Source organism: Scyliorhinus torazame, chromosome 6 (genome assembly GCF_047496885.1).
Source record: "Scyliorhinus torazame isolate Kashiwa2021f chromosome 6, sScyTor2.1, whole genome shotgun sequence".
Taxonomy (NCBI): Eukaryota; Metazoa; Chordata; class Chondrichthyes; order Carcharhiniformes; family Scyliorhinidae; genus Scyliorhinus; species Scyliorhinus torazame.
Window position 1 is genome coordinate 86,457,463 of NC_092712.1, and position 26,226 is coordinate 86,483,688.

Consider the following 26,226-nt stretch of genomic DNA (forward strand, 5'->3'; position numbering starts at 1 on the left):
GTCGGGAGATTTTGGTTGGGGTGGAAGGGGCAGAATATATGGGGATAGTTATCTCGGACAATGTGCCCCACTGACTGGAGATTCAGTTCAGATTGGGTCGAGAGCAGAGGCCGGGGTAGAGGTTTGACTCCGGGGTAGAGGGTTGTTGGCGGATGGAGGTTTTTGTGATAAGGTGCGGGCGGCGATTAAGGAGTATGTGGATTTGAATCAGAATGGGGAGGTGTCGCCGGCCATTTTTGAAAAGCACTGAAGGCAGTGATTCGGGGGGAAATTATTTTGTTTGAGGCTCGTGCGGATAGGGAAAGGAGGGATGAACATGACCGTCCGGTGAGCGAGATAGTGAGGTGGACAGGGAATATTCGAGGGTGCCCAAGTGGAGGGATTGGTGAGGAGGAAAAAGTTGCAAGGGCAGTTTGACAGGCTGACAATGGGGAAGGCGGTAGGGCAAGAGGGCATATGAGTATGGGGAGAAGGTGAGCCGCATGCTGGTGCACCAGCTGCGGAGGCAGGCTGTATCCAGGGAAATATTGAAGATACGGACTGGGGCTGGGGATGCGGCTTTGGAGCCAGGGAATATAAACGAGGCGTTTAGGGAATCTACCAGGGACTTAACGAGGCGAACCCGGGGGGATAGGAGGGGGACATGGGGCAGTTTCTGGACGAGCTGGAATTTCCCCAGGTGGAGGAAGCAAAGAGGCAGGCATTGGAGGAGCCCCAGGGGCTGAGTGAGGTGCTGGCTAGTATCAGGGGTATGAATTCGGGGAAGGCCTCTGGGCCAGATGGGTACCCGGCGGAATTTTATAAGGAATTTGCGAAGGACCTGGCACCACATCTGTTGGGGGCGTTTAATGAAGCACTGAAGAATGGGGAGTTGCCGGAGACGATGACACAGGCAGTAATCACACTAATCCCAAAAAAGGGGAAGGACTCAGTGGTATGTGGGTCGTATAGGCCCATATTACTATTGAACATGGATGTGAAAGTATTGTCTAAGTTGTTGGTGGGGAGGATGGAGGATTGTGTCCTGGGGATGATTGCAGAAAACCACAATCAGTAAGAATGAACAACAACACCTCCTCCACAATAGTCCTCAACACCAGGGCCCCGCAAGGCTGCGTACTTTGCCTCCTACTTTACTCCCTGTACACACACGACTGCGTGACAAAATCTGGTTCCAACTCCATCTACAAGTTTGCTGACGATACGACCATAGTGGGCTGGATCTTGAATAATGATGAGTCAGAATACAGGAGGAATGTAGAGAACCTAGTGGAGTGGTGCAGCGACAACAATCTCTCCCTCAATGCCAGCAAAACTAAAGAGCTGGTCATTGACTTCAGGAAGCAAAGTACTGTACACACCCCTGTCAGCATCAATGGGGCCAAGGTGGAGATGGTTAGCAGTTTCAAATTCCTAGGGGTGCACATCTCCAAAAATCTGTCCTGGTCCACCCACGTCGAGGCTACCTCCAAGGAAACACAGTGGGCTAATTTAGAGGGATGCCATTTACGGTAGCGAGGGATAGGTTTAGGTATTTGGGGATTCAGGTAGCGAGGGAATGGACGGGGCTCCATAAGTGGAACTTAACAAAGCTGGTGGAAGAGGCCAGGGAGGATCTTAAGAGGTGGAATACACTGCACTTAAAATTGGCGGGGAGGGTCCAAGTGGTGAAAATGAATATTCTGCCGAAGTTCTTGTTTATCTTTCAGGCTCTCCCGATCTTTATACCAAAGGTCTTTTTTTGAAAAGTAGACACGATCATTTCGGACTTTGTATGGGCGGGGAAGGTGCCAAGGATGGGAAGGACCCTGCTACAGAGGCAGAGGCAGCAGGGGAGGTTGGCGTTGTCGAACAGCTTCATTATTATTGGGCGGCAAATGTGGACAAGGTGCGGCGGGTGCTGGGAATGAGAAGGGGTAGAGTGGGTTAGAATGGAGGAGGAATCTTGTAAGGGGTCTAGTTTGAGGGTTATGGTGACGGCAGGGTTGCCAATGGCTACGAGTAGGTATTCAATGAGCCCACTGGTGCAATCAACAGTGAAGATATGGAATCATTTGAGGAGGCATTTTAGATTGGAAGGGATGTCGGTGTTAATGCCGCTGTGCGAGAAACATGCCGGGGGGATGGATAGTGTACACAAGAGGTGGAAGGATATGGGGCTGGTCAAGATGAGGGATCTGTATTTGGAGGAAGGGTTCGCCAGCCTGGAGGAGCTCAGGGAGAGAGTAGATCTGCCAAGAGGGAGTGAGTTCAGGCATCTGCAGGTTAGGGACTTTGCACGAAAGGTCTGGAGGGGGTTCCCTAGGTTGCCGGGATACACCCTGCTGGAGCGAATGCTGCTTCCCGATGTGAAAGGGGAGGGAATAATTGGGGATATATACAAGTGGCTGAGGGAGCAGGGAGGCGAGAGGGTGGTGAAGATCAAGGAGAAATGGGAAGTGGAGTTGGGAGGGGAGATCCTCGGGCGAGAATGAGTGGGTTCTTTCAGGGGGTAGCAGATGAGTGTGAGAGGTGTGGGCGGGGACCAGCGAATCACACGCACATGTTTTGGGGTTGAGAAAAATTAGGACGATTCGGGGTGGGAATGTACACAGTCTTAGCCAGGACAGTGGAGAAGGAGGTGGACGATATTTGGTGTCATGCGAAAGTGCCTTTAAGAACTGGATGTTTAAGCAATGTACCTTTAAGAAAACAGTGATGGCATAGAGTGGGTGGAGCTCAGCTCAGGTCAGCCATTTTACAGTTTAATTTTGCAGGTTTTTAGTTTCAGTTTAAAAACAGTGTGTGTGTGTGTCTATGTGTTTCCAGAGAGCTGCAAGTTTTGAAAAGAGCTGGGTGTGGGTCTGTGTTTTGCAGTGAACTGGATATCTGCCATGAAAGACTATCTCTGGATCATTTGGGTGATTTAAAGTAAATCCTTTAACCTGATGTGATCCTGTTTAAAGGTGTTAAGTCTCTTGGAAGTTTGAAGGAACATTTTAAGGAACCTTTTGCTGTTACAATATTTTCTGAGTTATCTTTGAAGTAAGGGGTGTTAAGAGATCCAATGTTTATTTAAGATGTTAAGTTGAGTTCATGGAATAAACAGTGTTTTGTGTTTAAAAACCCATGTGTCCATAATTGTAATCCCACACCTAGGGAAAAAGCCGTGTGCTAGGAAAAGCAACAAATACATTAAAGGGAGAGGTTGGTTGAACTCCATGATACATTTTGGGGTTCTGAAAATGTCTTCACCCATAACAATTGGGGCTCGCCCGGGATAAAAGTCTATCTATTGGATTGGCTTTTGTGAACTGGGGGCAGCACGGTAGCATTGTGAATAGCGCAATTGCTTCACAGCTCCAGGGTCCCAGGTTCGAATCCGGCTTGGGTCACTGTCTGTGCGGAGTCTGCACATCCTCCCCGTGTGTGCGTGGGTTTCCTCCGGGTGCTCCGGTTTCCTCCCACGGTCCAAAGATGTGCAGGTTAGGTGGATTGGCCATGATAAATTTCCATTAGTGTCCAAAATTGCCCTTAGTGTTGAGTGGGGTTACTGGGTTATGGGGATAGAGTGGAGGTGTTGACCTTGGGTAGGGTGCTCTTTCCAAGATACGGTGCAGACTCGATGGGCCGAATGGCCTCCTTCTGCACTGTAAATTCTATGTAAATTCTATGAACTTAAAGACAGTGAAGGATTGTTGCTTTTCCGGTGTGGTATTTTAGTTTAAGTGGGGAGAGTGTTGTGAACAATGGCTCTTTCAGAGGCTCAGAAGTTTTTGGGGGTGGAGAATGTCACACGTAGTACTTTATGGACAGAAACGAAACGCAGACTGTTAGATTTGGCAAGAACATTGCAGTTAACATTACCTGACAAAATGCGAAAAGATGAGGTAATTATGGTGGTGGTTAAGCATTTAAAACTACCTGAGGTAGAGTTTGACTCATTGCAAATGGCAAAAATTCAGTTGCAAATTAAACAGAAAGAATTAAAGCGGCTTGAATACGAGAGTGAGAGAGAGGAGAGAGAAAGAGAGAGAGGAAAAAGAAAGAGAAAGAGAGAGAGAGGAAAAAGAAAGAGAAAGAGAGAGAGAGGAAAAAGAAAAGGAGAGAGAAGAAAGGAGAAAAGAAAGAATAGCCCTAGCAGAACAAAAAGAAAAAGAAAGGGAGATACAGATCAGGGAAAAAGATAAAGAGAGGGAGTTTGAACTTCAGAAAATGGCCATGAAACATGACAATCAGTTAAAATAGGCAGACGTAAAGGGACTCTACAGTTGGAGGAGATGGATGAGGATAATGAGACAGAGCGTCATAGTCGAAGGCTTGGTGCGAATCTATTTAACTATGTCCAAGCATTGCCAAGGTTTGACGAGAAGGAAGTGGAAGCCTTTTTCATTTCATTTGAGAAGGTAGCTAAACAAATGAAATGGCCACTGGACATGTGGGTGTTACTGATTCAAACAAAGCTGGTAGGTAGGGCTAGTGAAGTGTTTGCATCACTACCGGAGGAGGTATCTGGAACATATGAGGAGGCGAAGAAATCCATCTTAAGTGCATATGAGCTAGTGCCTGAAGCTTACAGACAAAGGTTTAGAAATTTAAGGAAAGAATTTGGTTAAACATACATGGAGTTTGAAAGGCTCAAACAGAGTAATTTTGATAGGTGGATAAGGGCGTTGAAAATAGACCAAACGTGTGAAGCTCTCAGAGAAATTATACTTTTGGAGGAGTTTAAAAATTCAATTCCTGATGTAGTGAGAACTCATGTGGAAGAACAGAGGGTTAAAACTGTGAGATTAGCAGCGTAAATGGCAGATGATTATGAATTAGTTCATAAATCAAAGATTGGTTTCCGACATCAGTTTCAGCCGGTGAGGGATAGAAATTGGGGACATGAGCAATACTCAAGTGGTAAAGGTAAAGGTGATCTGATGGGAGACAATAAAGAGAGCGTACCTCAGATTAAAAAAGAAATCCAGGAGGGTGGAAAATAAATGAAAAGTTTCAGATGTTTTCACTGTAATAAACTAGGCCATGTAAAGTCACAGTGTTGGTGGTTGAAGAAAAGCACAGGGAAGGCTGATGTGGTAAAACAGGATAAGACAGTGGGGTTTGTTAGAGTGGTAAAGGAAAGCCCAAGGGAAGCGAAGGAGGTTTTAACGATTCTAACTCAAAGTGACGAACCAAATCCAGATGACTGTGAATTTGACATACCTCAAATTAAATTGGAAAATGAGGATGTTCTTAAAAATTGGGATGAATTCTTAAGTTACCTTCGAGGAAAAATGAACTGACCTGAAAGAGTTATTGATATCACATGGGCAAGTTTGTAGAGATAAATTGGGAAGTACTAAAATGGCTATACATGATGTAGATGTGGGAAATGCTGTTCCTATCAAACAACATCCATATAGACTTAACCCTTTAAAATTGGCACAGGTTAACAAAGAGATTGAGAGTATGTTTTAAAATGGCATAATTGAAGTGGGTTTCAGCCAATGGAGCTCACCCATGGTGATGGTACCTAGACCAGATGGTACCCAATGGTTGTGTGTGGACTATAGAAAGGTGAATGTAGTTACAAGAACGGACTCTTATCGTGTCCCACCATTAAAGAATTGCATGGAGAAAGTGGGACAATCTGTTTTTATTTCCAACTTCCAGACATGGAAAGAACATTTAAAACATCGTATGGAGTTCTTCGATCGACTTCAGGAGGCGGGTTTGGTGATGAACCTATCCGAAAGTGAATTTGGAGAAAATCACTTTCCTTGCGGCGTTTCCGTTATCCTCAAGACGAAGGGAAATAATGCGATTTCTTAGCATGAGTGGATTTGATCGAACATTTGTGCATAAGTTTTGTAGCGGGATTACTCCACTGATGGACTTACTAAAGAAACCTAAAAAATTTCAATGGACAGCGGACTTTCAACAGGCATTTGACTGCCTGAAAGCTGTGATCACCAATGCTCCTGTATTGGCGAATTGCAAGGGACTCTGTGGTCAGATTGAACTAAAGTATCTGATTCTAAAGAGAAATGCCAAGGAGTAGAGGAATGGATGGATCCTCTTTGTTCAAAGAGACTGTCAATGGAGAAGGATTTTGGTTGGAGGAAGAAGAACAAAGAAAAATGGACTATATTATTATACCTGTTTGCGTGTGTTGTTTTCTTTAAATGAAAATGTATATTTGCTGTGTGCATTTCTTAATGGATGGTGCAAAAGTGAAAAATGAAACCATCTTGAAGTTGCTGGTTTATTTTTTTTTCTTGGGAGGGAAGTGTCATGCGAGAGTACCTTTAAGAACTGGATGTTTAAGCAATGTACCTTTAAGAAAACAGTGATGTCATAGAATGGGTGGAGCTCAGCTCAGGTCAGCCATTTTGCAGTTTAATTTTGCAGGTTTTTAGTTTCAGTTTAAAAACAGTGTGTGTCAGTGTGTTTCCAGAGAGCTGCAAGTTTTGAAAAGAGCTGGGTGTGGGTCTGTGTTTTGCAGTGAACTGGATTTCTGCCATGAAAAACTATCTCTGGATCATTAGGGTGATTTAAAGTAAATCCTTTAACCTGATGTGATACTGTTTAAAGGTGTTAAGTCTCTTGGAAGTTTGAAGGAACATTTTAAGGAATTATTTACTGTTGCAATATTTTCTGAGTTATCTTTGAAGTAAGGGGTGTTAAGAGATCCAATGTTTATTTAAAATGTTAAGTTGAGTTCATGGAATAAACAGTGTTTTGTGTTTAAAAACCCACGTGTCCATAATTGTAATCCCACACCTAGGGAAAAAGCCGTGTGCTAGGAAAAGCAACAAATACATTAAAGGGTGAGGTTGGTTGAACTCCATGATACATTTTGGGGTTCTGAAAACGCCTCGCCCATAACATTGGGGTTTCAGAGAAGCCGGAGCTCATGCAGAGGAGGTAGGGCAATGTCATGGCCTTCACTTCTGTGATTGCACGGCAGCGAATTTTACTGGAGTGGCGGTCGGCATCGCCACGAGGGGTAGCGGCACGGTTGGGCGACCTGTACGATTTCCTGCAGTTGGAGAAGATAAAGTATGAGTTAAGGGGCTCAACAGAGGGATTTGAGAAAAGGTGGGGGATGTCTGTGACCGTGTTTGAGGAGTTATTCATCACAAGGAGGGGGGCGGGGGGGTGTAAAAGGGAAAAAAATCTGTACAGACTGTATAGTTGATTGCTGGGAAGTATGTTTCCCGGGGTGTTTTTTTGCTGTGACCTGTATTGATATATGTTTGTAATAAAATGCATTTTAAAAACATTATACTTCCCTCTCACTGACCACATGTCCATGTCTCGCAGGATCTCCATCTGGTTAGTCCGGGCCATCTGGGGTCATTCACCCCCTGCCACCCAAGGGACCACCTCAGAGGAGAGCTCCGAGGAGACCATCATTAAGGCATTACAGCTATCACCCCACCTTCTACCAGTGCAGAGACACACACCTCAGTGGACAGCCTTAGTGGACAGCCTTCTGAGACACAATCTTGTGAGCACCACACAGTTGCTGATGCACACCAGGTAGATGCAGGAATATCCAAGGAAGACAGCAGTTGGAGGTCTGCTAGATCCCAGGGCTCAGCTGGGTCCCAGTCAGATGCCGAGCTTCTGGACAAGGTTCTCCCAGAGCTGTTGCGCATGATAGGCCAGAGCCATGACACTCAGGAAGGGGTGTCAGCAACAGTTCAACAACTTACAAGCTGGTTGGAGAAGTCCCAAAGATTTCTTTCGGGACTTGTGGGAGGAAACCGGAGCACCCGGAGGAACCCCACGCAGACACAGGGAGAACGTGCAGACTCCTCACAGACAGTGGCCCAAGCCGGAATCGAACCTGGGACCCCAGAGCTGTGACGCACCAGTGCTAAGCACTGTGCTACCATGCCGCCATTAAGCATATTATTAACACTTGATTATTAATACAGACTTTTAAAGTGCTGTGAGAGAAAAGATAAATGTCTGTTTCTCAGGCCACAGAATGAAGTGATAACCAGGTCGATTCTCCGAGGCCCGTGATCAGTGGTGGGCTTCCCAATCCAGCAGAGAATCAAGTTCCGATACTCCAGTTCCCCTGCTACATGCCTCACACCGGCGGGAAGATGCAAATGGGCGTGAAGCCCGGTTCTCCAGCCCCCTATGATGCTTCAGCATTCACAGCCAGGATTCACGTGGGCATGTATTGATGAAGGTATTTCTTTTCAATATATTTTATTTCAAACTCACAGTTACATTCACAAACAGTAATTAACTTGCAACAGGTTCCAAACATATTGAAAAGATTTTTCCCCCTTTCTCCCCCCTCCCAAAAATAACCCCTTATTTCCCTCTCGTCCCATACCCTCCCCGCTCCCCTTACCCAATGGCGCTGAAAATGTCTTTAAACAGCAATAGAAAGAGCTTCCATCTCACAAATAATCCTTCTTCCGACCCCATGAGTGCATAGTTAATTTCTCTAACTTCAAGAATTCAACCAGATCTCCCAACCATGCCGAAACGCCTGGTGGCACTGCCGATCTCCTACTCAATAGGATTCGTCGCCTTGCAATCAATGAGGCAATGGCTAGTATGTCAACCACCTCCCCCTCGCCCCCCCCCAACAGCTCCAGCAATTCTGAAACCCCAAATATTGTCACCACAGGGCACGGTGACAGCTTAATGCAGTTATTTTTATGCGTGGCCCTGATGCGGTGGACTCTGTGGTTGTCAAGAGAATTAGTGCAAATAGAGATGCCATCCAAAGTCCATCGGACTCATAGTAAGCGTGATTATAAACCTTGTGGTTAACTTCAAAGTAGGGTAGTGGAGATGCATTCAAGCGTGAAGGGAAATATCAGGAAACAATCCACCAAACCGCTTTCACTGGAGTAATATAACTATCAATCACTGCTAACGCGATTGTGAAATTGAATGGAATATTTGCATTTCAAAGGCTGTCAAGGGATTTCAAGCCCTTTGAAGTGCACTGGACTTTCACTTGTAACAGCTGCTGCTTTAAATACTTGACTGAAGCAGATGTTCGGAAAGGGTAAGTGAAAATGTAGTGATTTTCACCCTTCTGCCTGGACTGCTCTTCAGCTTTAAGAGTTTCCATTGGGGGGGGGCGTCTCTCTGTTGTGGGTCTGATGGGGGGGTTCAGTGGGGGTGGCAGTCAACCTGATGCAACCTGGTGGGGGGGGTGACCAATTATTCCCGTGGCGGTGGTGGAGGTGCAGAATGCCCCTACCTGTGAGCGGGGCAGGGAGGGAGGATTTGCTTTGTGACGGGGAAAGTGGAACCAGTTGCCGGACCACAGTATGATCACAGAATCCTGTGAGCTCTCCTCCATGCATAAATTTGCATTGAAAAGGAGAGGGAATCACACCTGGGTGCCACTCCTAGCACCAGCGCAGACCAGGAGTCAATCGCCGCTGGCGAGAGCACTTAATTGCGCCCCGATGCCGGCTTCCCCATTTTCCAGCGCCGTTTTTAAGGTGGCGGCAGGATCACCGCCACGCCGGTCGGTTGCCGTTGACAGCGGCCCTCCAGGCTATTCTCTGGGCCCCGATGGGCTGAGTGGCCAACGAGTTTGGCCCATTCCCGCAGGCGAGGATTACTCACCTCCCACACGGCAGGACTTGCAAGGTGAGTGTGAGGGTGCTGTCCTGGAGGGGGAGCGTGGGGGATCCGACCCCGGGGGGGGGGGCCCCCATGGTGTCCTGGCCCGCGATCGGGGCCTACCGATCGGCAGGCGGGCTGGTTCCATGGGGGCCTTCTTTACTCCGCACCGGGCCCCTGTAGGGCTCCGCCATACTGCCCGGGGGCCAGCGCGGAGAAGGGAACCCCGCACATGCGTGGAAATAAGCCGGGCGTTCCACGCATGCACAGATTCGCGTGGGCCGTTCCCCGCCGGCGGGAGCTGCGGAGACCACGCCGGCAGCAACCTAGAACCTAGCCCCCTAGAAGGGTGAGAATTCCTCACTTTCGGGGGCCGTTGATGCCGGAGTCGTTGGCGCTGGTTTTACATGCCGGCGTGGGACATAGCCCCATTTGTAGAGAATCCCGCCCCAAGTCTCCGGAACAGAGAATCCAGACCAACATGAATGCTAACTTTGACCAGGAGGAAAACTGAATAAGCCCTTGTCTAAGGGACCGCAACTCCAGATGACAGACATCTATGCTGACCAATTGTTGGTCGAGACATCAGGATATGAGAAGAAACATTGGGCGCGATTCATCCATAAAATGATGAATGGTGCAATTCACTGAACTTGAGTTAAAGGGCATGATGCTCAGGTCTTGGTACGCTCTCGCTCAAGCGAAATGATGCCGGTGAATAGCGGGAGGGGCCAAAAAGAGAACCATGCCAGGCGCCAAACAGTTTGCGATGAAACCGACCTGCTCCCTGAGGCGAAATCAGGATCTCGCTGTAGCGTGGTGAGAAACCAATTATCACCACTTAATCCCTATTTCCATGCAATTAACAAGAACCACCCCATATCCAACGGCCTCCCATCATTCAGCAACTTCTCCAGCTAGTGGTCACGTTGGCACCGATTAGTACTCCTTTTGAAAAACGTGAGCCTGACGAAAGTGTTTCGTGGGGAGCCGAGGAGATGTGTAGCCATCTTTGCTCACAGCCAAAGGGCCCAGGCGTGCTGGACTTGCTATCCCAGTGCTCGGTGGGTGTGGGGGAAACCAGGAGGCAACCACTAACCGCACCACAATGCCAACCAATGGATCGTGTTTACCCGTTCTGTGCGTAACTTTAACAATAATCATAATCGTTATTAGTGTCACACGTAGGCTTACATTAACACTGCAATGAAGTTACTGTGAAAATCCTCAAGTCGCCACACTCCGGCACCTGTTCAGGTACACAGAGGGAGAATCCCTTGGCCCATCTCTTCCCGCTTGCTGCCCATAGGAGCCTGGGGTTCCCTTGGGTCGTAGGGGCAGCTGGTTCGAGCCCCGGCTGCCCCTGCATCAAAAGGCTCTGGCAGCCCTGGCGGTACCCATAGTCTGCACCATTGTGGTGACGCCCTCGGCGGTGCTCCTCAGTGTTTGTGCCATGCTCTGCAGCGTCTCAGCAATGCCCACGTGCGACTGGAACAAGCTTCTCAGCGCCTCGGACATGCCCATCCAAAAGCGGGACATGTCCTGCAGAATCTCATGAAGGTCAGCCTGGTCCTGGATGATATCCCCCAGTGAGTCGGTCATTCTACCAAAATCCTCGGCCATGGTCGTCACCGACTGAGCGATGCCTTGGACACCTTCACTAATGTTGCCGACGTCGCGCACCAGGCTTTCCACTGTGGTCGCAACCCTAGCAGTGGTGGCCTCGGTGCCACGCATTGCCGGCGCCATCTCCTGCGACCATATCCTCTGGGACTCCTGAAAGGGGCTATGGATCTGCTGGTGTGATGCTGACATCTCCCTCTGAATGTCCCGATTGCTCCCTATTGTCTCCATCAGCTCTGGGTACCTCTGTATCACAGGCTCAGCATCAGGCTGGGACCTGGGATCCAGCAGCCCTCCGACTGCTGTCTCACCTGGGGGTTCCTACCTCCACCTGATGTGCATCATCAGCGGTGTGATGCTCACCAGATTGTGCCCCCGAAGCCTGTCCACTATCATTTCCCACCAAAGTGTGTGTATCTGCACTGGTGGAGGGTAGGGTTGACAGCTATGCCGTGATTATAATAGGTATATCCTCGGAGCTCTCCTCCGAGGTCATCTCATGGGAGGCAGGAGAGGGGGCCGCCCAGGATGGGCCGGTGCCGTCGGCTGGACGAGCTGCGGGAGAATGGACATGTGGTCAGTGGGAGGGATGGGTCAGACAGTGAGGCAATAATAACTCATGTTTGACAGGCCCCCCCGGGTGGAGCCTGGTAGTTCTTCACCTCTGCGGCATCCGGGTGACCGCACTGTCCTCGGCCACCCCAGTCACCTCCAGGGCACCCTCCTCGAAGAAGGTGAGGACTCTTAAGTCCGGCACCCCTCCGTCAGTCTGGGTCCCTCCTGACGATTATGGAAGAGATTTTCCTGAGGAGACACAGAGGGGGCATCGTTAGCCACATGTGTGGTTCACAGTGGTGGGAAGGGGGGTGTAGAGGGAGGGCTGCGGGGGGTGTTGAAGGGTGAGGGGAATCGAGGGAGGGTTGGAGGGCATGAAGGTGGAGAGGGGTGGAGGGAGGGTTGGGGGTCACATGGGGAGTTGGGGGGTGGATGCTCCCTTGAGGAGGGGGGGGGGCGGTCGTTGGTGTCTACGTGCTGCCCGGTGTAGGTCATTGACCTTTTTCCGACAGTGGAGACCAGTTCTCCTGGTCACACTCCCCGAGCTCACAGCTGCCACCACCTTGTCCCAGGCAGCACTGGCTGCCCTATGGCTCACAGTCCGGGAACCTCAGGGGGACAGGACATCCGTCCAAGCCTCCACCGCATCTAGGAGCCTTCCCAGGTCAGCGTCTCGAATCTTGGGTAGGTCTCCTCGGTGTTGTGTTCTGTTGTCTTGCCGTTGCAATAATGCACATAGAACTGCTGTCGACTTAACTAGAATGATGATTTATTGATTAACATGTGGAAAAATAACATACAGAACACTATACAGACTAGGTTACTCTGGAAGTACCCATTGTTCGACTGTCTATTTGTACCCCTTACTACCAACTCATGAGTGTGCCACGTCACGTGACCAAGATCTGACGTCACCAGTTGGTTGGAGGTTGCATTACTAACTATGTACAATATTATTCACAGGCAAAGCACCACACTCGCCACCATTATTGCGAGTGCAGCTTAAGTGCTGCTTGACCATGTTAGCAGGGGACTGACGAGCATTGTCTCAGCTAATCAGCTGGTGAGCCTTCGTTTGCGGTGGGAAGCCCATGAGGCCTCGTTAAGTGGACCAATTAACATTGAATCTTGCTGCCGGCCTCACTGGGCCGAGCGCCGGGAAGCGCGCGGCAATTTGCACTTGCTACAGCACCTAGAATTGTTCCCGGATAATCGTGCCCAAAGTCCGCTGAAACACCCTGCTATTCAACGGCACTTTGCTGTTTTTTTTGGCCTCAGGGAGATTCTCTCTGACGAGGCCTCACTGAGAGAGATTTCCTGCCGGCGGGCTGAAGTTCCTCGCAGATCAGGGTGCCATTTTGTCGAGCTGCCCCGATCTTCCCCCTCCTCCCCCTGTAATGTCCTTGTCGGATGGCCTGATTTATATTTCAAGAACACTTGTAGTTAAAGCTATAAACAATTTATTAACATTAACTGTGGGTCAAATATATACAAAATAGATGAATAAAAGTATTAACATGCACAAGCAACAATCTTGCTTCCAACTCAAACATTCACTTGTATACTATTGAGACGCCTAGTGGTCAGTCGGTGAATTACAATACAACCATGATATCACCACCACCCCCCTCCCATTTCAGGTCCCCCTTGTTTATGACCCCCCCCCCCCCCCCCACCCCATCCCGTCACCTCTCCAACCTTAGGTAAGCCCCCGGGAAGCCCCTTCACCCCACCACTCCCTGGTAAGACCCACCCGGCCCGATCTCTGGGTATCCCTTCTTCCCCGCGAGCCTGCCCATCATCTTGGGGCGGTCATCAAAGACACCGGGGATCTCCGAGCACCCTACGATGTAGCTGATGGGACATGTCACAGGTGCCGCACTGTCTCTCTGCTGAGACGGAGTATTCTGCGGCACATGGTGTCCATCAGCTCATGGAATGATCAATGACGTCTATACACCTTGAGACGTCGCTGGCCTCCCCTTCTGGGTCCCTCCTCAGCCTGATAGGCAGCCGGGTCTTAAGGTGTGTGGCGGCTCCTTGCACACAAGCAACATGAGGACTGTCTCCACAGGACCTACACCAGCAAATATTGTTTTATCTGGAAGGAATTGGAGAAGGAGAGTGACCCGACAATCAGTTAGGGTTTCCACCCTGGGACCCTCAATCCCCCAAGCCTCTCCCACCCTTACCATGACTGTCCTACATTCTCTCAGAGTACCAGCCGGCAAGCCAGATGTGTTGGCAAATCTCGCTCTGCATGCTCACCGCTGGTCAAATTAGGAGTCCCTAGACTTCTGCCAGGAACATTAGGGAGGCTGTGCTCAGCTGCCCTCTGCTCATCCACACACTTACCCTTTGGCTGCGAGAGGATCCTCAGTGGTGAAGCCTTGCTCTTTAATGTTTGATTGTGGGCAGCTGCCTCTATGGTGCTGGCGCTCCTCAAGTTCAGGCACAGTGTTCAGCCATCAAAGTTTGTTGCACAAGTAGTGCACTAATCATTCTCTGAGACATGGCACGTGTGCCTTTGAGGAGGCACTTGAGGGTTCAGGAGAGTGAAGTGTTCTCACAACTAAGAAGGCTAATCCCTCATTTGAAATAGCCTTCAGCTGTGAAGCTAGAGGCTACTCACAGTCAAATGAGGTGAAATTGACTTTTAGGAGAGAAGCTGCAGTAGGGCTCTGAATCGCATACTTTGTGTTTGTTTTGGATGTGCCTTCTTGCAAATAAAATTGCAGGATGTTTTTGACAGGTATGATTGTATATGTGTTTGCTCATTGGTCTCCTGACCAAAGCCACAATGGAGTTTTGTGTTTTCTTTACAGGTACCAATAGATGAGTTTGATGCAATGAATAAGAGAAGAGATTTACATTTTGTTTCAAGTTAAGCAAAGCCAATAAAAATATGCAAACACCATCATTTCTAAAAGTGGTTTCTATTTTTTAAGAAAAAAGTTTCTTTTGGAGAAAGATAATCTAGAGAAATAAGGAAATCTGTTAGCCCCAAATCAAAATTGTCATTTGAATTTAGAATAATTTGGAATCTAAAAGGTCAAGTGTAATTTAGTAAGCTGCTTTTGCTGCATTTGAGAAATGGAAATGTTGGGCACGATTCTCTGGAAAGATTTCTAAGTCTGGTAGCGAGCGGGAACTTCCGGCAGCGCAATACATTGTTGGTCCACTTAACGAGGCCCCACGGGCTTCACGCCACAAATGAAGGTTCACCAGCCAATTCGCTGGGACCATGTTCACCAGGCCCCCACTAACAAGTTGATCTTCACTTAAAAAACACTTGCACACTCAGCTTGCAGCCATGACGCCGAGACAACCGACCCCAAGATTTGGAGACGCAGGTTTGGGGAGGCTCCTAGATACGGTCGAAGCCAGAAGGGATGTCCTGTTCCTCTGCGGGTCCCAGAGAGTGAGCCACAGGGCAGCCAGTGCCACCTGGGATGAAGTGGCAGTGGCCATCAGGTCAGGCAGCATGATCAGGAGGACTAGCTTCCAGTGCCATAAGAAGGTCAACGACCTACACCGGGCCACACGTACGAGTTGACACCCGCCCCTTCTCACCCCCACAAACCCGTCTCACTCCCACACGACCAACCTCCCCAACCCTCCACTAGCCCTCCCAACCCACCCTTCACCCCCACTCCCTTCACCCCCCAACACTTCCTTCACACCACCGCACCCCCCCCTCCCCCCCACACCCGCCACTGTGAACCACACGTGTGGCTAACGATTCCCTCTCTGTGACTCCACAGGAGAAGCTGCCACACAATCATCAGGAGAGGGCCTAGACTGGCGGAGGGGTACTGGACATAAGAATCCTCACGGCCTTCGAGGAACAGGACCTGGAGGTGATAGGGGTGCGCGAGGACAGAGCGGTCATCAACAGGAGGTTGGCGCGCACTGCAAAGGTGAGGATCCACCAGGCCCACCTGGAGGATCTGTCAAATATGAGTGGTTAGTGCCGTACAGACCGACCCATCCCTCCAGCCACCGCCGTCGGCCCCTCCGGGGTTGTTTCCCCCCCACCCCTCCCGCCCCCCCCCCCCCCCCCCCCAGCTCCCAGGAGAACACCTCAGAGGAGAGCTCCGAGGATGCCACCACCGATGCATCAGAGCTGTCGTCACCAACCTCCATCAGCGCAGAGACACACATCTTGGTGGGCAACATTAGTGGACAGGCTTCTTGGGCACATTCTGGTGAACATCACACAGTTGCTGATGCACATCAGGTGGAGGCAGTAATGTCTAAGCGAGGAGAGAGACGGCAGTTGGAGGGCTGCTGGATTCCAGGACCCAGCCTGATGCTGAGCCAATGGAACAGGTTTACCTGGGGCTGATGCAGATATTAGTATTCGGCCAGGGCATTCTGAGGGAGATGTCAGCAACACTCTAGAAGGTATATAGCCGATTGGAGAAGTACCAGAAGCTATGGGTGCAGGAAATGTTGCCAGCAACGCCTGGTGTACGACATCAGCAACATTAGTGGAGGTGCCCAAGGGGTGGGGCAGTCGCTGACGGCCACAGCTCAAGGACTCAGAAGACTGTCTGACTCGCTGGGGGACCTAAGCCAGTACCAGGCTGACCTTGATGAGGTGCTCCGGAACATATCCCAGTCTCAGATGGGAATGGCTGAGTCCAGACGCAGGTGGACATTGCCAAGGCGCTGCAGAGCATGGCGCAATCACTGAAGAGCATCGCTTTGGGCATCGACACCATGGTGCAGACATTTGGGAGCTGCCAGGGCTGGCAGAGCCAGATTATGCAGGGGCAGCTGGGGCTCAATCCAGCTGCCCCCCTGTTCCGAGGTGAGCCCCAGGACCCTATGGGCACTGACCAGGAGGAGGAGCACAGTGTGACACCCTGGACCTATCCTCTGGACTGGCGACGGTTCCAGCCCTTCCGGCAGGTTCCCGTTTTCAAAAGGAGTACTAATCAGTGCCCTTGTGACCACTTGCTGGGGAGGCCGCTGAATGATGGGCGGCCATTGGATATGGGGTGGCTCCTGTCAATTGTATAAATATAGGACTTAAGTGGTGATTATTGGTTTCTCGTCACGCTACAGCGAGATTCCAATTTCGCCTACAGGAGCGGGCTGATTGCATCGCAAACGGTTTGGCGCCCGGCATGGTTCTCGTTTGTGGCCTCTCCCGCTATTCACCAGCCTCATTGCACTCTCGTTCGGGTGAAACGTGGCCACTGAATCGTGCTCGTTACCTAAAATAAATAATGATTGACAAAATATGCTAAAAAATATTGGATTTCTGTTTTGAAGATATTATGAGGATATTTTATTGCACTAAAGTTTCTCCAGGGCTCAGAAATGAGATAAGATGGTAACTATTGCATGAAGTTAGGGAAAAAAGATACAACATCAAATTGGAATTGGAATAATTCACGTTGGGTATAGTTCAATAATAATAATCTTTATTGCCACAAACTGGGATGAAACCCTAGAACCAAGAGATGATGTGACTGGACTGATTTTGGCAATTTCACTGCATTTCAATGTAATATTATGACATGGCTGCATATTGGCGGCAAAATATGTTCATAGCAAGCGAACACCCTTGGATAAGATCTATCTCCGCTATCTTTCTGTCCATACAAATGCTAACCACAATTGTCGTCCTGTTCATTCTTTGTTATTTGAGAGCTGTCACCAGGAAGGGGAGCTAATCAGTGCAGTTTATAGCGGTTCACACAAAAATCAAAAGGTTGTTTTCAACTAAATGGCTTAATAACACATGCAAACTGGCATCAATGAACCACAATTTACATCATAGTAAGAAATGTTACAACACCAGGTTAAAGTCCAATAGATTTGTTTCAAACACTAGCTTTCGGAGCACTGCTCCTTCCTCAGGTGAATGAAGAGGTATGTTTACATCATGGCCTCAAGAGGGTGGTGCAATCTCTGATAATTGGCCTCTTTCTGGGATCTAAACTTCTTTGATTAAAATTAACGTGACTTTTATTCCAGGCCACAAGACATAAAATTACTTTTACTTAACTGTACTTTTACTGGGAAGAAGCTGCCAATAAATCAGTGTGGTTTTGATGTTTCTTTTGGTAGAATATACTGCTGCCTTAAGACAGAAATTCTTCCACCCTCTCGGTATCACTGTGGCTTCACAGCACCAGGGACCCAGGTTCAATTCCCAGCTTAGGTCACTGTCTTTGCGGAGTCTGCACATTCTCCCTGTGTCTACATGGGTTTCCTCTAGGTGCTCCAGTTTCCTCCCACAAGTTCTGAAAGAAGTGCTGTCAGGTAAATTGGACATTCTGAATTCCCCCTTGTCATGATATCCACATTAACATATCATGGTGCAATCACACACACACGGATGGACAGGTAGTTGGACCAACCAACACGCACACAACATCACAGCCAATCACCAGTGAGAGCACACGCACTATAAAACAGGGAACACCACAGTTCCCGCTCATTCTACCAGGAGATATCTCAGAGCACAGAGCTCGCAGCGTGCCACTCAGACATACACCATGTGCTGAGTGCCTCACTAAGATCGTGCTGGGGCTGGGTCCACAGGTTAGCTGGTGAAGTACGAACCACAGCCAGAAGTTAATAGTTATTATTGTACAGAATAATAAAACAGAGTTGTACCATCTACAACCGTGTTGGTTCGTTTGTGTATCGGAACACCCAACACGACACCCCCTCAGTGTACCCGATCAGGCGCCGAAGTGTGGCGACTGGGGAATTTTCACAGTAACTTCATTGCAGTGTAATGTAAGCCTACTTGTGACACTAACAAAGATTATTTTTCAGTAACTTCAGTTGAAGACATTGGACCACAAGTCATACAATCACCTAGTTTTAAAATTGTGTCATGGACAATTATAATCAACATCAGCCTGAGGGTGCAAAAAGGCATTTCAGACATTGTAAATCACAAATGCTGATTTTTCAATTTCAACTTGAAACATTCAAATTGGATTTAGTAGAACTTATTTGCCACAGACGTAGGTAGGCGGCATGGTACCCCCGTGGTTAGCACTGTTGCTTCATAGGGCCAGGGACCCAGGTTCGCTTACCAGCTTGGGTCACTGACTATGTAAATACAGTGCCAATGTCTGAGCTGGTAAGCTGCAAGAGTTAAATCAAGTAACATGGGTCTCTTCATCATTGCTGTGCTGTTTCTCTCCCCTTTTCTGTTTGAGCTGCTGTGGTGTCCGAAAGCAGCCAAGAGCTTCCATTACAGCAATCTCTATTTCCACCTTTCCATTAACAGGCAGCCTGGTAGCATGGGCAGCACGGTAGCATTGTGGATAGCACAATTGCTTCACAGCTCCAGGGTCCCAGGTTCGATCCCGGCTTGGGTCACTGTCTGTGCGGAGTCTGCACATCCTCCCTGTGTGTGCGTGGGTTTCCTCCGGGTGCTCTGGTTTCCTCCCACAGTCCAAAGATGTGCAGGTTAGGTGGATTGGCCATGATAAATTGCCCTTAGTGTCCAAAATTGCCCTTAGTATTGGGTGGGGTTACTGGGTTATGGGGATAGGGTGGGTAGATTGGGTAGGGTGCTCTTTCCAAGAGCCGGTGCAGACTCGATGGGCCGAATGACCTCCTTCTGCACTGTAAATTCTATGATAATCTATGAACAGGCAGCCTGTCTTTCAGAAAACACAGGCTGACTGTACATGAGGTCTGTAGCAAAGCTGCCAGCATCGTCTGCTTTGTCCTGAGCTCTCCAGCATAATTGAAATGAGGCAACCTGTCCAAGAGGTAGAGGAACTGGCGCATAAATCATTCAAGTGGCATTACTCACCTCAACTCAATAGGCACAGGCACACCACAGATTGTCGCACCACACCTAAAAATTAGGGCACATGGTCCTAGGATGAATGTGCTAAATTGGGGGAAGATTAATTATAACAATATTAGGCGGGAACTGAAGGACATAGATTGGGGGCGGATGTTTGAGGGCAAATCAACATCTGACATGTGGGAGGCTTTCAAGTGGCAGTTGAAAGGGATTCAGGACCGGCACGTTCCTGTGAGGAAGAAGGATAAATACGGCAATTTTCGGGAACCTTGGATGACGAGAGATATTGTAGGCCTCGTCAAAAAGAAAAAGGAGGCATTTATCAGGGCTAAAAGGCTGGGAACAGACAAAGCCTGCGTGGAATATAAGGAAAGTAGGAAGGAACTTAAGCAAGGAGTCAGGAGGGCTAGAAGGGGTCACGAAAAGTCATTGGCAAATAGGGTTAAGGAAAATCCCAAGGCTTTTTACACGTACATAAAAAGCAAAAGGGTAGCCAGGGAAAGGGTTGGCCCACTGAAGGATAGGCAAGGGAATCTATGTGTGGAGCCAGAGGAAATGGGCGAGGTACTAAATGAATACTTTGCATCAGTATTCACCAAAGAGAAGGAATTGGTAGATGTTGAGTCTGGAGAAGGGTGTGTAGATAGCCTGGGTCACATTGAGATCCAAAAAGAAGAGGTGTTGGGTGTCTTAAAAAATATTAAGGTAGATAAGTCCCCAGGGCCTGATGGGATCTACCCCACAATACTGAAGGAGGCTGGAGAGGAAATTGCTGAGGCCTTGACGGAAATCTTTGGATCCTCGCTGTCTTCGGGGGATGTCCCGGAGGACTGGAGAATAGCCAATGTTGTTCCTCTGTTTAAGAAGGGTAGCAAGGATAATCCCGGGAACTACAGGCCGGTGAGCCTTACTTCAGTGGTAGGGAAATTACTGGAGAGAATTCTTCGAGACAGGATCTACTCCCATTTGGAAGCAAATGGACGTATTAGTGAGAGGCAGCACGGTTTTGTGAAGGGGAGGTCGTGTCTCACTAGCTTGATAGAGTTTTTCGAGGAGGTCACTAAGATGATTGATGCAGGTAGGGCAGTGGATGTTGTCTATATGGACTTCAGTAAGGCCTTTGACAAGGTCCCTCATGGTAGACTAGTACAAAAGGTGAAGTCACACGGGATCAGGGGTGAGCTGGCAAGGTGGATACAGAACTGGCTAGGCCATAGAAGGCAGAGAGTAGCAATGGAAGGATGCTTTTCTAATTGGAGGGCTGTGACCAGTGGTGTTCCACAGGGATCAGTGCTGGGGCCTTTGCTCTTTGTAGTATATATAAATGATTTGGAGGAAAATGTAACTGGTCTGATTAGTAAGTTTGCAGACGACACAAAGGTTGGTGGGATTGCGGATAGCGATGAGGACTGTCGGAGGATACAGCAGGATTTAGATTGTTTGGAGACTTGGGCGGAGAGATGGCAGATGGAGTTTAATCCGGACAAATGTGAGGTAATGCATTTTGGAAGGTCTAATGCAGGTAGGGAATATACGGTGAATGGTAGAACCCTCAAGAGTATTGAAAGTCAAAGAGATCTAGGAGTACAGGTCCACAGGTCACTGAAAGGGGCAACACAGGTGGAGAAGGTAGTCAAGAAGGCATACAGCATGCTTGCCTTCATTGGCCGGGGCATTGAGTATAAGAATTGGCAAGTCATGTTGCAGCTGTATAGAACCTTAGTTAGGCCACACTTGGAGTATAGTGTTCCATTCTGGTCGCCACACTACCAGAAGGATGTGGAGGCTTTAGAGAGGGTGCAGAAGAGATTTACCAGAATGTTGCCTGGTATGGAGGGCATTAGCTATGAGGAGCGGTTGAATAAACTCGGTCTGTTCTCACTGGAACGAAGGAGGTTGAGGGGAGACCTGATAGAGGTATACAAAATTATGAGGGGCATAGACAGAGTGGATAGTCAGAGGCTTTTCCCCAGGGTAGATGGGTCAATTACTAGGGGGCATAGGTTTAAGGTGAGAGGGGCAAGGTTTAGAGTAGATGTACGAGGCAAGTTTTTTTACGCAGAGGGTAGTGGGTGCCTGGAACTCGCTACCGGAGGAGGTGGTGGTAGCAGGGACGAGAGTGACATTTAAGGGGCATCTTGACAAATACATGAATAGGATGGGAATAGAGGGATACGGACCCAGGAAGTGTAGAAAATTGTAGTTTAGTCGGGCAGCATGGTCGGCACGGGCTTGGAGGGCCGAAGGGCCTGTTCCTGTGCTGTACATTTTTTTTTTTAAAATGAATTTCGCTCCCATTATTTCAAATCACATTAAATAAAAGCCAAACCAAAGGTAGAAATACCCAAAAATATATAAAGTAAATTTTTTACTTTGCCACATGGCATGATCACCCATTATAGAGACTGCCAATTTTCAATCCATTGAAATCTGTCTGAATAAGTGGGTGACCCACTCGGACAGATAATAATAATAATAATCGCTTATTATATCAAGCAGGCTTCAATGAAGTTACTGTGAAAAGCCCCTGGTCGCCACATTCTGGTGCCTGTTCGGGGAGGCTGGTACAGATACTATCCGTGTGGTGAAGATCACAAATATGAAACTATTTCAGGCTTTCTAATACATTACATAAAGAACAAAGAACAAAGAACAAAGAAATGTACAGCACAGGAACAGGCCCTTCGGCCCTCCAAGCCCGTGCCGACCATACTGCCCGACTAAACTACAATCTTCTACACTTCCTGGGTCCGTATCCTTCTATTCCCATCCTTTTCATATATTTGTCAAGATGCCCCTTAAATGTCCCTATCGTCCCTGCTTCCACTACCTCCTCCGGTAGTGAGTTCCAGGCACCCACTACCCTCTGCGTAAAAAACTTGCCTCGTACATCTACTCTAAACCTTGCCCCTCTCACCTTAAACCTATGCCCCCTAGTAATTGACCCCTCTACCCTGGGGAAAAGTCTCTGACTATCCATCATTTAGAAAACTCTCCTGTCTTGAAGGAAAACCAGTGTAATTGACAAAAATAATATAAATTTATGGAAATGAGAGAATGAAATGTTTTCATATAGACAGAAGTTCATCAGAAATTATGGTTCCTACCTTACATACTACTCCTGCTTTTCTCCGGTCCTGCATGAGAACAGTACTGTGATTTACCTCACAGAGTTCCACATAAATCATCTCACAAGAGGAAGGTTTTTTTACAGCTATCAACTAGGAGAATTCTAATTGGTGTAAATACTCACTTGTTTAGTTTAATAATTAAAGACAATTCCAGTCAGGATATGCCGGGGACCGGTTTAGCTTAGTTGGCTGCACACCTGCGGTTTGTGAACCAGAACAAGGCCAACAGCGTGAATTCAATTCCTCTACCCACAGAGGTTATTCATGAAGGCCTCGCCTTCTGAAACTTGCCCCTTGCCTGAGATGCAGTGATCCTCTGGTTAATACCACTACTAGTTAGCTTTCCCCCTCAAAGGGGAAATCAGCCTATGTCACCTGGGACTATGGTGACTTAAGACATGAATCACCACAAGCCTCAAATAACCCTGAGCTATTTCAGAAAATTTACTCTTTTTAAGAAAATTAACATGATGAATAATATGTAATATTGATTTGTAGGGCAAGATTTAACGGAAGTTTCTAAGGGCGCAATTCAACTAAGTCCCATAGCAAGCGCATTTAGCCACATGTTTCCTGGCACTCGCAGTTGTATAAGGGGCCTTTGTGGGGAGTGCACAGCCGAGACCGCACAGGGGGGTCCCCCGAAGTGACCCCTTACCCCCCAGCCTGAAAGCACTATAGGAAGGTTACATATGCAGATTTCCCCAATAGTGATCCCGCCCACAATCGGCAGGATTTACATCGCAACATCTCCAAACAGCGCTTGCCCGAGGCAAAGGGATTGAATCTCAAAGCCTCAGGTTTCCTCTGGAATCTGCATATTGGAGTAAGGCTTACTGCCTCGCTCTAATATGCAGATTTGTCAAAAGGTGATACTGACCATTGTGGGCGAATCTCGCGAGACGTTGTGAGCAGGATAGATCCCGGGAGCGGGGTCTCCCTGCTTGTAACGGCCACACTGCGCTGGAAATCAGCTCGCCACAGCACAACGTGGCCGTTGAAAGCTGGGAGACCCCGCAGAAACTACCGAGGGCCCAAAAAAGTGACTAATGGCGCGTTCCTCCAGCCACTCTGCACCGTGGCGAGCTGCCTTTCCAGAGCAGCTTGGCCGGAGGATCACGCCTTCGTCACTTTTTTTGGACCCTCAGTAATTTCTTTTTTTAAAAAATAATTTTTATTAAAGGTTTTCATAAAATATCAATAACAAAATGAGAAAGAAAAAAAGAACCCAACAGGGTTAAGTACAAAACACAATCTCAAAAAAGCAACCCCCCAAACCCCTCCCCCCGTACCTAAATAATAAATTAACATTAACACCCCGACTTAAGACAACAGGTGTATACACCCCCTCAGACCCTTCCAGTGTAAATAACATAAACAAAAATAAAGTAACCCCCCCCACCCCCCACCCCCCGAGCTGCTGCTGCCATTGACTAACGTCTATCGTTCTGCCAGAAAGTCTAAGAACGGTTGCCACCGCCGAAAGAACCCTTGTACCGACCCTCTCAAGGCGAATTTCACCCTCTCCAATTTAATGAATCCTGCCATATCGCTGATCCAGGATTCCACGCTTGGGGGCCTCGTATCTTTCCACTGAAGGAGAATCCTTCGCCGGGCTACCAGGGACGCAAAGGCCAGAATTCCGGCCTCTTTCGCCTCCTGCACTCCCGGCACCTCTGCCACCTCAAATATTGCGAGCCCCCAGCCCGGTTTGACCCTGGATCCTACCACCCTCGACACCGTCCTCGCTACGCCCTTCCAAAATTCCTCCAGCGTTGGGCATGCCCAGAACATATGGGTGTGATTTGCTGGGCTCCCTGAGCACCTAACACACCTGTCCTCACCCCCAAAGAACCTGCTCATCCTTGTCCCGGTCATGTGTGCCCTGTGCAGCACCTTAAACTGTATGAGGCTGAGCCTCGCGCACGAAGAGGAAGAGTTCACCCTCTCTAGGGCATCTGCCCACGTCCCCTCTTCGATCTCCTCTCCCAACTCCTCCTCCCACTTACCTTTCAACTCCACCACCGAGGCCTCCTCCTCCTCCTGCATCACCTGGTAAGTTTCTGAGATCTTCCCCACTCCCACCCACCCCCCCGAGAGCACCCTGTCCTGTACTGTGTGTGGCAGTAGCCGTGGGAATTCTACCACCTGCCGTCTGGCAAACGCCCTTACCTATAAGTACCTGAAGGTGTTCCCGGGGGGGAGCCCGTACTTCTCCTCCAGCTCACCCAAGCTCGCGAACTTCCCGTCCACAAACAGGTCCCCCAACTTTCGTATGCCTGCCCTGTGCCACCCCGAAAACCCTCCACCTGTTCTTCCTGGGGCGAACTGGTGGTTCCCCCGTAATGGGGTCCACGCCGAGGCCCTAACCTCCCCCCTATGCCGCCTCCACTGCCCCCAAATTTTGAGGGCCGCCACCACCACCGGGCTCGTGGTATACCTCCTTGGAGGGAGCGGCAGCGGTGCCGTTGCCAGCGGCCCCAGACTCGTACCCACACAGGACGCCGTCTCCAGCCTCTTCCATGCAGCCCCCTCCCCCTCCATCACCCACTTGCGCACCATTGTCGCATTGGCGGCCCAGTAGTACCCACAGAGGTTGGGCAGCGCCAGCCCCCCCCCTATCTCTACTCCGCTCCAGGAGCACCCTTCTCACCCTCGGCGTCCCTCGCGCCCACACAAACCCCATTATACTCCTGTTAACCCGCCTGAAAAAAGCCTTTGGGATAAACACGGGGAGGCACTGGAACAGGAACAAAATCCTTGGGAGCACCGTCATTTTGACTGACTGCACCCTACCCACCAGGGACAGCGGCAACACGTCCCACCTCTTGAACTCCTCCTCCATTTGCTCCACCAGCCTTGTAAAATTAAGCCGATGCAGGGCCCCCCAGCTCCTGGCCACCTGGACCCCCAAATATCTGAAACTCCTCTCCGCCCTTTTTAGTGGGAGCTCACCAATCCCCCTCTCCTGGTCGCCATCTTGGATGGGGCCCCAGGCCCCCAGCATGGCCAACTACACGCTGCCCGACCAGAACTCGCAATTGCTTCATCTGGCCTCCGTGACACTGGACCAAAGTCGACCCCGGACACTCGCAACGGCTACAACGACGGTCCTCATCAACGGCCACGAGACGTCTTGCCTGATTGACTCTGGGAGCATGGAAAGCTTTGTTCACCCCGACACAGTAAGGCGCTGTTTACTTGTAACCCACCCTGTAACTCAAAGGATCTCCCTGGCCTCCGGGTCACACTCGGTGGAGATACAGGGGTTCTTCCTAGCGAACCTCACTGTCCAAGGCAGGAAATTCAACAATTTCCGCCTGTACGTCCTGCCGCACCTCTGCGCGGCTACCCTCCTGGGGCTGGACTTCCAATGCCATTTGCAAAGCCTGACTTTTAAATTTGGCGGCCCTATACCTCCCCTTACTGTCTGCGGCCTCGCGACCCTTAAGGTCGACCCGCCTTCCCTGTTTGCGAACCTCGCCCCAGATTGCAAACCCATCGCCACCAGGAGCAGGCGGTACAGTGCCCAGGACTGGA

General features: G+C 49.2%; 1 protein-coding gene across 1 annotated transcript in view; it reads right to left on the reverse strand.

Annotated features, from left to right (window-relative positions):
• LOC140424874 (phthioceranic/hydroxyphthioceranic acid synthase-like) overlaps window positions 1-22,711 on the reverse strand; it is a 235,605-nt gene extending 212,894 nt beyond the window's left edge. The window contains exon 1 of the mRNA XM_072508411.1: window positions 22,663-22,711. The gene's annotated coding sequence lies outside the window, so the exon portion shown is untranslated. The remainder of the gene's footprint in view (window positions 1-22,662) is intronic.
• Window positions 22,712-26,226: the final 3,515 nt, after the last annotated feature.